The sequence below is a fragment of the Hoplias malabaricus genome, chromosome 18 (genome assembly GCF_029633855.1).
Source record: "Hoplias malabaricus isolate fHopMal1 chromosome 18, fHopMal1.hap1, whole genome shotgun sequence".
Lineage (NCBI taxonomy): Eukaryota > Metazoa > Chordata > Actinopteri > Characiformes > Erythrinidae > Hoplias > Hoplias malabaricus.
In genome coordinates, this window is record NC_089817.1 from 32,566,552 (window position 1) to 32,580,918 (window position 14,367).

Sequence of the window (14,367 nt, forward strand, 5' to 3'; positions counted from 1 at the left end):
ATTAAGCAGTAACCTAAAAACTAATAGCAGCCAGAAAAGTTAGGTTACGTTACTTCAGCTCTTTACTGCAACTGTTTATTTAGTTGGTTAGCTGGTTAACAGCTGTTATATCACTATCTCTTTTGTCTGGAAAATATAGCATTGCCTCAATGATGGTGGCTGATATATTTTGTAGACTTATTGTGGTATTATTATTTCCTCAGAAAATATTTGGATGTTAACAATGAGTAAAACATCAACATTCATTCAAGTCTGTAATGTCTTAAGAACTCAGGACAATTTCTGTTTCATTGCACGAAAAGCAGGCCAGTACACAGTGTGCCGTTGTTGGTGAATCCAATTTAAGCCTTGTGTTTTTGTGCAGAGAATCTTACAATGGGAAATATAACGTTATAAAATGTTTTAGGAATATAAAAAAGTAAAATTACACAAAAAATGTACCACAATGCAATTTCTTTGTGTAGTGTGCATGCATATTTAAATGTTTTACATTTATAATGTCACTGTCGAATGATTCGTTTTTTGAATACTCTTTGCCACCTGCTATAGATCAGAATGGGCTTCCACAAGTTCTGATGACCAATTCAGGTCTGTAAACATGGTAAAATGATTTTATTTCCTAACCCTTTAAAGTCTGACACATTAAATAATAATACAACAAAATAACATTTTTTGAAAATCACACATTGTGTGGCCCTTTTATCAAGAAATCTAAATGTTGTTAATTTATAAACTTTGTATCATATAATGTGTGAATGCATCATATTTAGGCATTTATCAATATATATAAAGAACACAGTTTCTTTTAACTGGTCTTTCATTTACTTCGGTGAATCGGTGAATAGGACATTTTTGTACAATTCTTTTTCTTAATTTTAATTAATTTCGATTAAACAATCGATATCAGATGATTGTCTCTGTCCCTCAGGAAAAAGTAACATTGTGTTGATGAGAAACAATGTGCCAGAGGTATTTAACCTATGAATCCACGAATACCTTTTTACATTTCATATATTAGTGGTAGTAAAAACACCAAAGTCTCAGAAGCTTTTTTTGTTGTTGTTTTTGATCGACACAGCCGTGTTTCCATATTTAGAGGAAATACTATTGTTTCGGTTAGTGTCTGAACCTTGCCTTGAGGTATGAGCTCATTCAACCAACCTCCCACACACACCTTATCATCCTCATCATCTTCCTCTATATCCGTCTCACAAAATCTATGTTGACACCTGAGCCGACACATTTGCACACAAAGGCTTTTGGAAAACTAAAAATACATTTTTGTTTCATGAAAAAATACTTTGTAAAAATATCTAAATTTGTTTTGCTGCTGTAAAGAACATTTTGAATGTTCTGAATACTTTAAATATTTAGCATTTGACAGGTAGAATACATTAATCTATGAGATGTAACAAAAATAATTAGTTTTACTAAAAGTAACATCATACAAATGATACATGGAATTGCTTCAGTTTATTAAAAATAGTATGCATGGAAATGCTCCCACTTCTATAACAGTTCAGTAGATAACTCAGAACACTTGCCCCTGTAGCGCAGTAACAGTATTTGAATTAGTTATGTTTAATGGTGATGATCACTTTTAATAATAATTATTATTATTACTGAATTTAGGTAACAACAATATTAATAATTTTTCAGAGATTGAAATACTGTCAACGCTAGGGGTGAGTTTCAGGATTTTCACACTCTTAGGAATAGACTCCACACACTGTATTATTTCAAATCAAAGAATACTTTATTAAGAGGAATGATAATAAGTTGATAAACATAGCATCATCATCAAAATCTCAATGGGATCAACGCAGGGGAAACCATCACGATTTTAATAATTGGCTAGGCTATATGACTTGTGACTAATATGTGTTGCTAAATGAAAGTTAGTTAATATGTACATTTATGAAGAGACTTCATTAGACATAAGCTTCTGAGAATGAGGATTGTATGAGCTCGCTTACTCTTGTCGCAAATCAACCAACCGATGGGTACAGCAGCGCGTTGAGGTGACAGTAGAGAGGCCCAGTCTGGTTCCTGCAGTTCTCTCAGGAGGTGCGCTGAGGCTGGGTTTGTTTAGGAGTCGTCTCTTACGAGGCAGGCTGCTTCAGGCGCCCTCAGAACATTGTGACGTCAGTTGAAGAATTTCTTGTGGCTCGTTGTCCTGATTGAGTTTCATTTCACAGAAGCGATTTCCTCCGAAGTAAGTAACAAATACTAATTTCAAACTTCCAGCTAATATCAGCGGTGGCTCTTATTCTGGCCAAAAATAAGTTTCACCCGCTTCGATCAGTCATAAAATTTAACTTTGATTGGCTACAAATACGAACACAAAATAAAAGATAAGTTGGAAGTTACTGACAGAGCTAATCGACTTTTTCACTGTTTTAACTCCTATATTGAGCAATGCTAACTGACCCAAGGCGTCCCGTTAGTTCCCATGAAGATCGATCTTTTAAGTCTTCTTGAGAGTCGGCTCCGTCAGCTTCAGAAAAAAGGAAGAGCGAAGAGGTTGAAGTCTAGAAGAGAGTAAAAAGAAGTGTGTGTGTCTTTCTGAGCGAACGCCTGTTTTCATAGGTGGCGCAGTCACGCTCACTTGGGAGGTTGCCATTCTCTGACTAGTTCCTGGGTTTGGGGAGTACACGTGAGAAATAAAAATCACTTACAGTTTGGCAAAAATGGAACATTCTACAATTAATACTTTGTATATACTTGAATATAACATATGGAGTATACTGATGTAATTACCAACTATTCTAGTTATTAGAGATTAATTAACATTCTTCTAAATTGAGACAGGAATCTTTTTTCATGATTAAGACATTAATTCACATCACTCAATTAGTTAGTAGACAGTCACCTGAGAATAACAGGATAACATTAATAACACATTGTATAATACATAATTGGATTCAGAAGAAAATATATATGTCTGAGATAATTATCTTTTGAGAGGGTGAGAGAGGGAGAGAGAGAGAGAGAGAGAGAGAGAGAGAGAATGTTTCGAGTGGCATATGCTTTTGCAAATGTCCACTTGGGGGCACTGTTGGTCCATGCTGTTCGTCTGGGTTGAACTCGGGTTGAGAGGTCACTATTAGCGCAGTCCTCGGGCCATCTGCCGATTTTGCGATACGATAAGCGTTCGACAGTCCGACGCTGGAGGGTAATAAAACGCTGGGGGTTCTGGGGTCCCCACATGTGGTAAATGTTCATGGCGAAGTTCTCAAGGCTTTATTTGCATTATGTTGATTTAATGATGCTTTCTGGGGTCATAAAATTGGGAGTACCACTTCGTGTCAGTCTGGATTCCTCTTTGAGCATCTCAGGGTCACTGAAGAAGGGGGTTTTATAGTCTTTAAATTTTCGACAGACTAGGTGTGTGCGTGGCTGCTAGCACTCACAGATTCTATGGAACGTGAGGTCTTGATAAAGAAAGTCAAAGTTTGAATCTTAGCGTTTTTTCATTTTTTGATCTGGATCCATTCTCCACTACACCCCAAAGGGATGGAAGTGTGTTTCTGTATTTCACTTCATTAGATGATATTTGATATGTTTGGCTTTACAGGGTTAACGTTTCCTGCTAAATCTCATCTCTGTTATAGCCATTAAGGCTACATACACCTGAAGTGACTCAATCAGATTTTTTCCCTTAATGTGAAAGTCCTTTCTAAGCCATCTATTTAGTCTGTAAACCTGTCTGTTATTTAATGCAATAAACCAAGAAGAAAGTAATTTTATTTATGAAGTTGTATTTTTTATATTTACATTATGATGCATCAGTAAAAGATCAACAGGTACTTTTTAGCAGGGTGTAGGGAATTGTGTACACATGTACATAAAATGTATATTAGAGTACTACAATATGAAGTGGCCTCTGCTCTGTCAGATGAAATCAGTCTGAGGTTAATGTTCAGGAAACAAATTCAGTCTTGAAGATGATGATTTAAATAGTCTACATGTTACAATATACTTTGCAGATGTTCTGAACCATGAATAGAAAATGGCATACATCAGTGCGTTCACAAAGGAGTTCATATCTAAAAGCCAGATCAAAACATTCCACACACTCGCAGGTGTGTAAACTGACACACTGGTTGAATAAAATGGTATCCAGCAGGCAAGGTAAACAAAAACCACTGTCCCTAATTTTTTGGCTGCTTTGATTTCAGAAGCCCTTGTTGTTTTAGTTGTATGGTTGTTTGTGGCACCATTTTTCACAGCTTTGATAGCTTTAGCTTGATGAATTGCTACTTTAAAAATAACTGAGTACAAGACTAATATTAAACTGCAAGGTGCTAGAAACGCAAATTCAAAGTCAATGAGGATCCAATAATAATATGTATACACAACACACTCTCCATAGCATTGGGAGTAGGCATTAGGATCTGTATACGTGTCATTAAAGTATAAAAGCACAATGGCATAACACAGCCAAAAAGACCAGCCAATAATTATGGACAGTAAAGTTTTATGAAGCGTGATTTGACTGGAATACTGCAGGGGGTTAGTGATAGCAATGAACCTATCAACTGCTAAGAGTATCATGCTGTACATAGAGCCATACATTGAGGACAAACAAACTGTTTGAGAAATGTAGCATATTAAAGGTCCAAGATACCAACAGGAGTCCATTTGGGCACTTAGAATCACAGGCATATTAAACAGTCCCACGAAAAAATCAGCCACAGCCAGAGAGAGGATGATCAGGTTGGTTGGAGTGTGGAGCTGCTTGAAGTGAGAGATGGAGATGATCACCAGCAGGTTCAGAAACACAGTGCACACAGATATACATGAGAGAATGAAGCACAGTAGAACATATCCAGGGCCATATACGGCATGTCTTATACAAGACTTATTATTGTCAGGAATGCAATACTGAACTGTGATGTTGTGCCTGTAGTCTCCGTCATCCATCTGAAATAGAGACAGCAATGAAGAACCTGAAATGATTCAGAAGGCTAACTTCTCTGTTGTTTTATACACGAGCATGAATCCTCCCACTAGTGGATAGTGTAACCCAGAATGTCAGAAACAACAAAGTGGCGACACTCTCATAGGGAGACATTGTATAGAGGGAAATATTTCCCTGAGAAACTTTCGGGTTGTGTAAGTGGTGAATAGATCCATCCATGCTACGTTCAGCCCCATAGAAATCATGTTCACTTCCATTACACACCAAGTGGTATGTTGTCTTTTTTTTTTTCTTTAGAACCACTGATGCATTAGCTGTCATTAATATACTTAAGGCTGAAATTGTTTTGTATACACTCAGCATTAACTGTTAAATGTTTATCTTAATTAATAGATATGACTGAATTTAGTTTTGCCAGCCAGCCAGCCATCGAGGCTTAGAGTGTAATGGCAATTGTCTAAGTGCCACCAGAAAGGAAACCAAAATTATTCTCAGGCCTGAAGAGAAATCAGAGGAATAAAGACACTAAGTCATGTATTCACTCCAATCTCTAGTTTATTCATGTCTTTGCTGCAGTATATAAAAGACTTTTGTCATGTACACCAACTGTAACATTTACCATTTGGCTATTATTACATTATGTTGCATAGCCCAAACCCAGACACTCCCTAACTGGCACTTTATGCCATACATATTTCTTTTATTTGATCTTATTTTACCTTGTCAGCATAATGTTTGCAGACAGTTAGGTCAAGTATTCCAATCAGGATGTTTTTCAACCTATTTAGTAGACTTCTCTAATCTATCTAGAGGTTTTACTTCTCTAATTTAACTACATAACTGCAATGTTTAGCAGTTTCCCTCCCCACTTCAGGACCATGTTCTGAGTAAATCATGTGATAAACACTTCATGAGTCTAAGCTCTATATAAGCTCATGTTCTATACTTCTATCGTGATGTATCAGTGTATGACAATCATTAGACAGTAAATTGGTGGGTTATCATTATTATTGTCTCATTACAATGTTAGATTGTATTTATCCCTCACAACTAGCATTCCCATTTAATTAATAACTTTAAGGTCAAATCACTTTTAGACGTTAATGTATGGTAAAGTTACATTTTAAGCTGTTGTGAATATCAACCAGTTAATATGAACAGTTAATATTAGCTGCACTATTTCCTTGGTTGTCATAAATGAATAAAACTAAAGTATATTTGAGTAATGTGATATTAGTTAGTTAAATTGGTAGTTTTAGAAAACTTATGAGGAAAAACAAGTGACGGCACTATGTAGAGAATCTGTGTGACGATATTTGTTAATATGCGGTGATCTCAGTGAGAGATGCTTCTCTGAAACAAGTGGTTGTTGTGTTTCATTCAGTTAGTGTACAGACTTTGTGACTGAGTTAGACTAATTAAAGTAATCTGTCAATTTTCTTTTTATATATTTTTGACCCTGTATGAAATGTTCCGAAAGGTTTTATACTAGAAAACTTATGAGGAAAAACAAGTGACGGCACTATGTAGAGAATCTGTGTGACGATATTTGTTTATATGCGGTGATCTCAGTGAGAGATGCTTCTCTGAAACAAGTGGTTGTTGTGTTTCATTCAGTTAGTGTACAGACTTTGTGACTGAGTTAGACTAATTAAAGTAATCTGTCAATTTTCTTTTTATATTTTTTTGACCCTGTATGAAATGTTCCGAAAGGTTTTATACTATGAAAGAGCAGAAGTGGTTACATTCACCAAAAACTGTATCAACAATTCTAAATCTTAATCATGGAAAACAAATCAGATTAGTAATATAAAACACATAGGTCAACTTTAAAAAAAAATACCATGCAATGACATCTATTAATATAAGCTTCAAATCACAGACTAAAACTAAGGGATGATGAAGCTGACATAACAATGACCAGGTTGACATAAAGTTACTGAGACTGGTGAAGTGATGATGAGGCTGTTGGAGCAACCAGACTTCCAGATCCTCCACAGCTTAAAACTGCAGCTGCAGGTCCACCACTAATGTTCGTGGAAACGATCAAGGTACATGACAGTGTTGTGGTTTTTGTAGCTGTAGGTGCTGAGGAATATTTGGTCTTCTTTTCTTTTATTTCAGGGTAATCTCACATTTCAAAAAAAAATTGAAAAAAGCAACCTTCAATTTAAGTGAAAAAATAAAGAATAAAGAAAAAATCCTGACAAAGAAATAATTATATCCCATGAATTGACCTGTTCCACAATTCTTGGCACCCTTAATTTATTGGAAATAAATGTATTTGAACCATTTATGTCATTTCTACTGTAGTGTATAAAGTGGATCAAAGTATCTAAGAATTAGCAATTGATCACTTCCTGATTCCCTGGGGTATAAATATGACATTACGCAGAGGCCTATTTCTCTTACTCATTCTTAAACATGGGAAAGACAAGAGAACACACTATTCAAGTAAGACAGATGTGTGTTGACCTTCATAAATCAGGCAATGGCTAGAAGAAAATAGCCACTCACCTGCAGATGCCCTTATCTACAGTCAGAGCAATCATCAAAAAGTTCAAAACATCTGGAACAGTGACAAACAAATCTGGAAGAGGACGCAAGTGTATCTTGCCACCACGCAGTGAGAAGGATGGTAAGAGAAGTAAAAAGTTCTCAAAAGCTCACTGTAAGCGAACTGAATCAAATGGTAGCATCTTGGGGTTACAAGATCTCCCAAACAACCATCAGGTGCTATCTACATGCCAACAAGCTGTTTGGGAGACATGCATGGAGAAAGCCTTTTCTGAGTTATACTCATAAGCGTAAATGGGTGGAGTTTGCCATGCTGTACTGGATTTTTAACTGGGACCATGTGCTTTGGTCTGATGAGACCAAGAGCTTTTTGGCAACAAACAAGTGTAACACCAAGGATGTGAATGCAGAAAAACACCTCATACCCACTGTTAAGTATGGGGGAGGATCGGTGATGCTGTGGGCCTGTTTCTCCTCCAAAGGACCTGGGAACCTTGTAAGGATACATGGGATCATGAAGTCTTTGAAATATCAGGACATTTTGAATCAGATGGCCTCTGCCCGAAAGCTGAAGGTGGATCGTCACTAAGTCTTTCAGTAAGATAATGACCCTAAACATGTGGCCAAATCTTCTCTAAAATGGTTCACAAGGCACAAAATCAAGCTCGCCTCATGGCCATCTCAGTGCCCAGACCTCAGCGCAATAGAAAACCTGTGGGGTGAGCTGAAGAGGAGAGTGCATAGAAGACCCAGGACTCTGGACGATTTAGAGAGGTTGTGCAAAGAGGAGTGGTTGAAGATCCCTCTTTCTGTATTCTCCCATCTTGTGAAGAGTTATAGGAGAAGATTAAGTGCTGTCTTGTTGGCAAAAGGAGGTTGTACAAAGCACTAACACCAGGGGTGCCAATAATTGTGCCACACATAATTTCATTCAACAGATTTACTTCTTAATGTGTGATTTTGTTTTTCCACCACATAAAGGCATTTTAATTAAAGCTTAGATTTTTCTCTTTTTTGCATTGTTGTCCTATATTATTTAAAAAATAATAATAATTTATTAGAAGCCAAGGAACACGTCTTAACCAGGGGTGCCAATAATTATGGAGGGCACTGTATGATCACTTGTTGGTATCATTCATTTATTGTCTGTAACTGCTTATCCAGTTTAGGGTCACAGTGGGTCCAGAGCCTACCTGAAATCATTGGGCACAATGCGGGAATACACCCTGGAGGGGGCACCAGTCCACAGGGCAACACACACACACTCACGGACAATTTGAGTCGCCAATCCACCTACCAATGTGTGTTTTTGGACTGTGGGAGGAAACCGGAGCACATGGAGGAAACCGGAGCACATGGAGGAAACCCACGCGGACACAGGGAGAACACACCAACTCCTCACTGACAGTCACCCAGAGCGGGAATCAAACCCCCAACCTCCAGGACAAACATGAAAAACCCTCAAAGAAAACATGGGCAGCACGGTGGCCCAGCAGGTAGTGCATGGTGGCCTACACAGCTACAGGGACCTGGAGGGTGTGGGTTCAAGTCCTGCTATAGGTGACTGGCTGTAAGAAGTTTGGTGTGTTCTCCCTGTGTCCATGTGGGTTTCCTCTGGGTCCTCCGGTTTCCTCCCACAGGCCAAAAACACACATTGGTAGGTGGAATGGTGACTCAAAAGTGTCAGTGTGTGTCACACTGGGAAGGATTGGCCAATGATTCTGGGTAGGTTCTGGATTTTTCATATTGTGTTTGGAAACCTGACCCTTAAATGACTTTTTTAATTGAGGTGAAAAGTGTTTTGTTGTAAATTACTTTAGTTAGATTTAGGGAAATATAGGCTTTAGATTTAGGAGGTTTGCATCAGGAAGGGGAGGAGTCAGGGAGACTAGAAAGTGTTTGAGGAACCATGAGGGGAGAGATGAGGGGAAGTGTGGCCTCATGAAAATGAACACTGAGCTCCAACCTGCAGGTTTCTAGTCAAGGATACCGGGGTCCCCACAACAGGCCAACATAGGATGAAGGTCGATCAATAAGAGAGGGTTCCCTCAGTGGTTCTATGGATAAGCTGGAAGCAGGCCTGCAAACTGGTGAGATCAGCCCTTTTTTATGCAATGCATTGCTGAAGCCATAAGGATTTTTGGACTGGGTAATTCCAGGACTTTGGAAGGACATGTGGATTTGTGGACTTTAAAAGAATCTTGGGGTGGATTAGTGATATAGGATTAGGCTTTTGATTGTTGTAAAACTTGTCAGCTGGTTTCAAACAATAGATTTCCTAAAGGATATTATTTTGTTCTCCTTGTGTGCTTTGTCACAAAACTTTTATACACTAACAGTGAAGTGAACCAAATTCCTTTTAGTACTTTATCCCTTTGAAAGAGTGAGGGAGATTTCTCTCACTCTCTCTCTCATATATATAATTTGTGGGAATTTGTGCCTTGCGAAAGTATTTGGCCCCCTAAACGATAAATTATATTTATCATCACCAGTCATTTGGATCATTCAGAGATCCTCACTGAACTTCTGGAGTGAGTTTGCTGCACTGAAAGTAAAGGGGCCGAATAATATTGCACGCCCCACTTTTCAGTTTTTTATTTGTTAAAGTTTGACACATCCAATATATTTAATTCCTTCTCACAATTGTGTCCCACTTGTTGTTGATTCTACATAAAAAATTAAGATTTTATATCTTTATGTTTGAAGCCTGAAATGTGGCAAAAAGTTGAAAAGTTCAAGGGGGCCGAAAAACCTTCGCAAGGCAGTGTGTGTGTGTATATATATATAGGACTGAGGACCAGTGTAGGATGTTAACACACTGTTCATTCATTCATTTATTCATTATCTGTAACCGCTTATCCAATTCATGGTCGCGGTTACACACTGTTAATGAACTGTTCAAGTCGAGTGCTAGCAGACTAGCTCAGGCTGCTAATTTTCCCCCTCGTGTTCCGCTCAGATATAGCTATAGTATGCTATTTCAGGCTGCTATTTTATGTGCTCTATAGTATGCTATTTCAGGCTGCTATCGTTAGCGGGAACACTGCTAACAGAGACTTTAAGCCCGGCTAGCTCAGTCGGACTTTATTTCTCTGCTGAATGCATGAACGTAGCTGTCCAGTTCCATTGGCTGATTGAACTTTCTAGTTAGTGACCTGCAGGGTTTCATCTCTATCGGCGGTATTGGATGGCGGATGCCCAAGACCCGGTGTATGTGACTGCATGACAACAGGCTCAACCCTACGACCGAGAGAGAGAGAAAATCAAAGTAAAGGGATACAGTGCAGAGGTAACCTTCTTTTATTTCTGGCTCTTCGGAGTGAAGGGGCCAATTTGTGTTTTACCCGGCCACTACGCACTCGAGCAACAGTATCAGGCCTGCAACAAAGGGGGCTTAGGGGCTCATTATTTTTGGATAAGTCAATACATTCCAAACCGTTGATATATATATTAGTGTTGTGTGTATTTCTTTCTGTGTGCTTTGATTTGCATTTCCCAGTGTCTAGGTTGTGTATGTTGTTTTGCTGTGCAGTTCTCTTGAGGGTAATGGTCCATTCATTCAGATAACTTAAAAATATCTATTGTTAACAACATATACCCAACCATATAATATAGAAGAACCAGGGCCCAGCTATATTTAATTCATTAAATAGCCGTACCTTCTCGCAGTACCTGGTTGGGGCGCTACATGTGTTTAGCTCCTTGTTCTGTGTTTAGCCCTTGAATTTTGTTAATTATGTTAGTGTTTAGTTTCTTTGTTCTGGGTTTAGCTTCTCAGTCTTTAGCCTCCATTTCTCATGTTTATTCATTTAGTCTCTTTTGCTCTTTCACTTCATCTCTTGTTCTTTGTGTCTTTTTGTTTGTATATTGTTGATTTAGTCCTTTAGGTCAGTTTGTTTGATTTGGCACTTTTAGTTTTTTCAGTCTTTTTTTCCCCGCCGTTTTTAAATAAATCCTTTGCATCTGCATCCTGTTGCTCTGCGCTTTGTATGTGTATATTTTCTCTCTTTCTCCTTCTGTCTCTGTAAAATTCTAGGTTCTGCAGTCTGTTCCAGTTTGTGCGTGTGTTCATCCATCTAGAGTTTGTTCCAGACTCCAGTCCATGTATCTGTTCAGTGTTCACAGTCCATTCCATAATCCATGTGTTCTATCTGTCACTATTTCATAAATACATCTATGTGCATGCTGCTAGTCAGCCGTGTTTGTGATTTCATTGTGCATATTGAATTCTGTGTTTTCTTGGTATTGACTTTGTGACATTCCTACTTTGACTACGAGTTTGTTTTGCCACTTTTTGGTTACTGATGTTAGATTTATATTTGTAAAGTATTTTAAACATTGTGTATGTATTTCACCAGAGTAGGATTGGCTGCAGTTTGTTTTGGAAGTGGGTTTTGTGCGTGTTTTTGAATATACCTAGGGAGTGAGGTAAGACATTGTCTTTTGTTTCACTTAGGTTAGTTAAAATTCTGTGGCACAGTTAGGATGGGTTTTTGTTATTTTTATCGGCATAAGGCCATTCTGAAGTTCACTGGTGTTTGTCTCTTTGTACATATCACATCTACAATATATATATTCTATTCATTGTTCATTCTGTGTTTCCGTTTGTGTCCTTTTTGTCCATATTTTTTTATCCACATTCTCATCTTTGTTACATTTATTCATTTCCCATACTTTAATCCTAACACACACGTCATTCTGTTATGGCTCAACCCAAGACTGGGTCGTAACAGTCCTCCTCCCTACCATCCACACAGTTTCACTTTTTCTACGAAGTCAAGTCAAAAGTTACACTTTTTCTACAATATATATTGGGATTCAGTAAACTGCAAATGAGAAAAACCCCCAGGTGAACTGCAACAAGTACAGATATCCTAGTATTTTGTAAACTTCTAAGTCTGTGGACGAGGGAGGCGAGGCAGCCAAAGCCAGGCAAGACCAGCAACTCAAGATGAGGCTTGGCATGAGACATCAGGAAGAGGATTAAAACATTTTATATCAACTAATGAGATAGGGGAGCTCCAGGGTGTGTCAAAAAACTAACCACTGTCTTCCTGTCTTATTTGACCCCGAATCACGGGCATAAATGGATGTATCAATAGAACATGTTACGCACCTCCACTGCTATCACCGATGTGTGATATTCACTGAGTAGGCTCTACTTGACCATTGCTTCATAAAGTTGGTGACATTCACCAACATCACTACTGAGGTCTATTCCTGATGTGGGATTACTTCTGATTCTCTCTCGCTTTCAATTTCATAGATTCAAAGTATTAGCGCAACTATTGGACCCTCATCCAAAAGGGACGCCTCCATTTTCAGAAGTCATCTTCCCACTTCATCCTGGCTCCACCATTTTCAATAATCTCACAAGACCTTATCCTCCAGGCTGTAGCACTCAACACCATCTCAACATACTGGACCGGCTGGAAAACCTTTAGACATTTCCACCAACTTCATAACAACTTGATTCCATGCGTTGACTTCCATACCACCACCACCGCACTTTTCCTCACTTTTGCCATCATACACTTCTCCATCCAGTGATCAACCCTCAAAGACTACTTAGCAGCCTTCAATTATTTCCACACACTCACCCACGGTTCTCCACATCCTTCTTCCCTTCACCACCAGGTCACCCTGCTCCACCGAGGCATTAAAAGGAATTAACCTAGTTTTCACCCATGGCACCAGCCTCTCTGCACTATGCTCAGGATGCTATTTCCCTGTTATCTCCTCTACACTAAAAGTTATGTTCCTTCTAGCCTTTGGCTTCCTCCTCTGCTCCAAATTCCTCACAGCTTCTTCAACATACAATCCTTTATGCCACCCCAGTCTCACAGACCACGCTGATCTTCAATATAAAACACAACAAAATTGATCAGTTTGGCAGGACCACTCCAATATATCTATTTAAACTCTTCGCTACTCAGTCCATTTGAACCACTCTTTTGTCATCTTCAAACCCATCACACACAAGCTTCATTTCAACACAAACCACTTATAAACCCATACCCATGCCCACGACCTGCTTGCTGCCCATGAATATTTTGCAACCCAATTTTGGGGGTATGGCTCTATACCCACGCCTCCAAACCACCTCGAACTCCAGCCCAAACCTTTTCAGTTCACCACCCATTTCGACGCTTCTCTGCATAAAGTCTGTGCTAGCAAAGTGAAGTCACCATGTTACGGAGTTTTGGGAGCTAGACCATGACTTAATTACCTCTCCACAGCTCCATTTATACCCCTTCACTCTCACTCCATCCCAGTGTTGAGCAACATTGCTCCTACCGCCACCCTGTCTAATCCCTTATTCTCTTTTAACCTATTAATTGTCAGAGGGGCACGACTCTATGCACACTTCTCCAAGCCACCTCGAATGAGAACTCACCTTCTGTGTTCTCAGATGCTTCTTTGGGCATGGTCTATGCTAGCAAACTGTTAATATAATTATAATAATTGTTCAATTACACAAGCAGACTAATATCTTTAATATCAGTATTTTATTGTCATTTGTGTTATATCATGACTTTAAAATAAACAATTAATGTCCAATTTCAAAATATTTAAAAAATAAAAACTGAATTTTTTTTGCAATTACTTTTTTGCTTTAGAACACCCTCAGTGTATCCCTCCAGCAAGAGCATTTACAGCATTAGGCTGCATAATCAGGGTGTAGGGGCTGCATAATCAGGCCTGAACTCGTCTATTCTGTAAACTATGGTGAGGACTGAAAGACAAGCTCAAAATTCTCCAGTCATCCACTCTGTGGTTATCTTTGTGACATCAGTGTTGAACAGGTGAGGACTGAACCCACAATTTCAGGACCCTGGAGCTGTGTTACAGTGAAACTTCCTGCAGCACCACTGTGCTTTGTTTCTTTTTTTGTAATTGATATGTGCATTTCCACCTCCAATGAT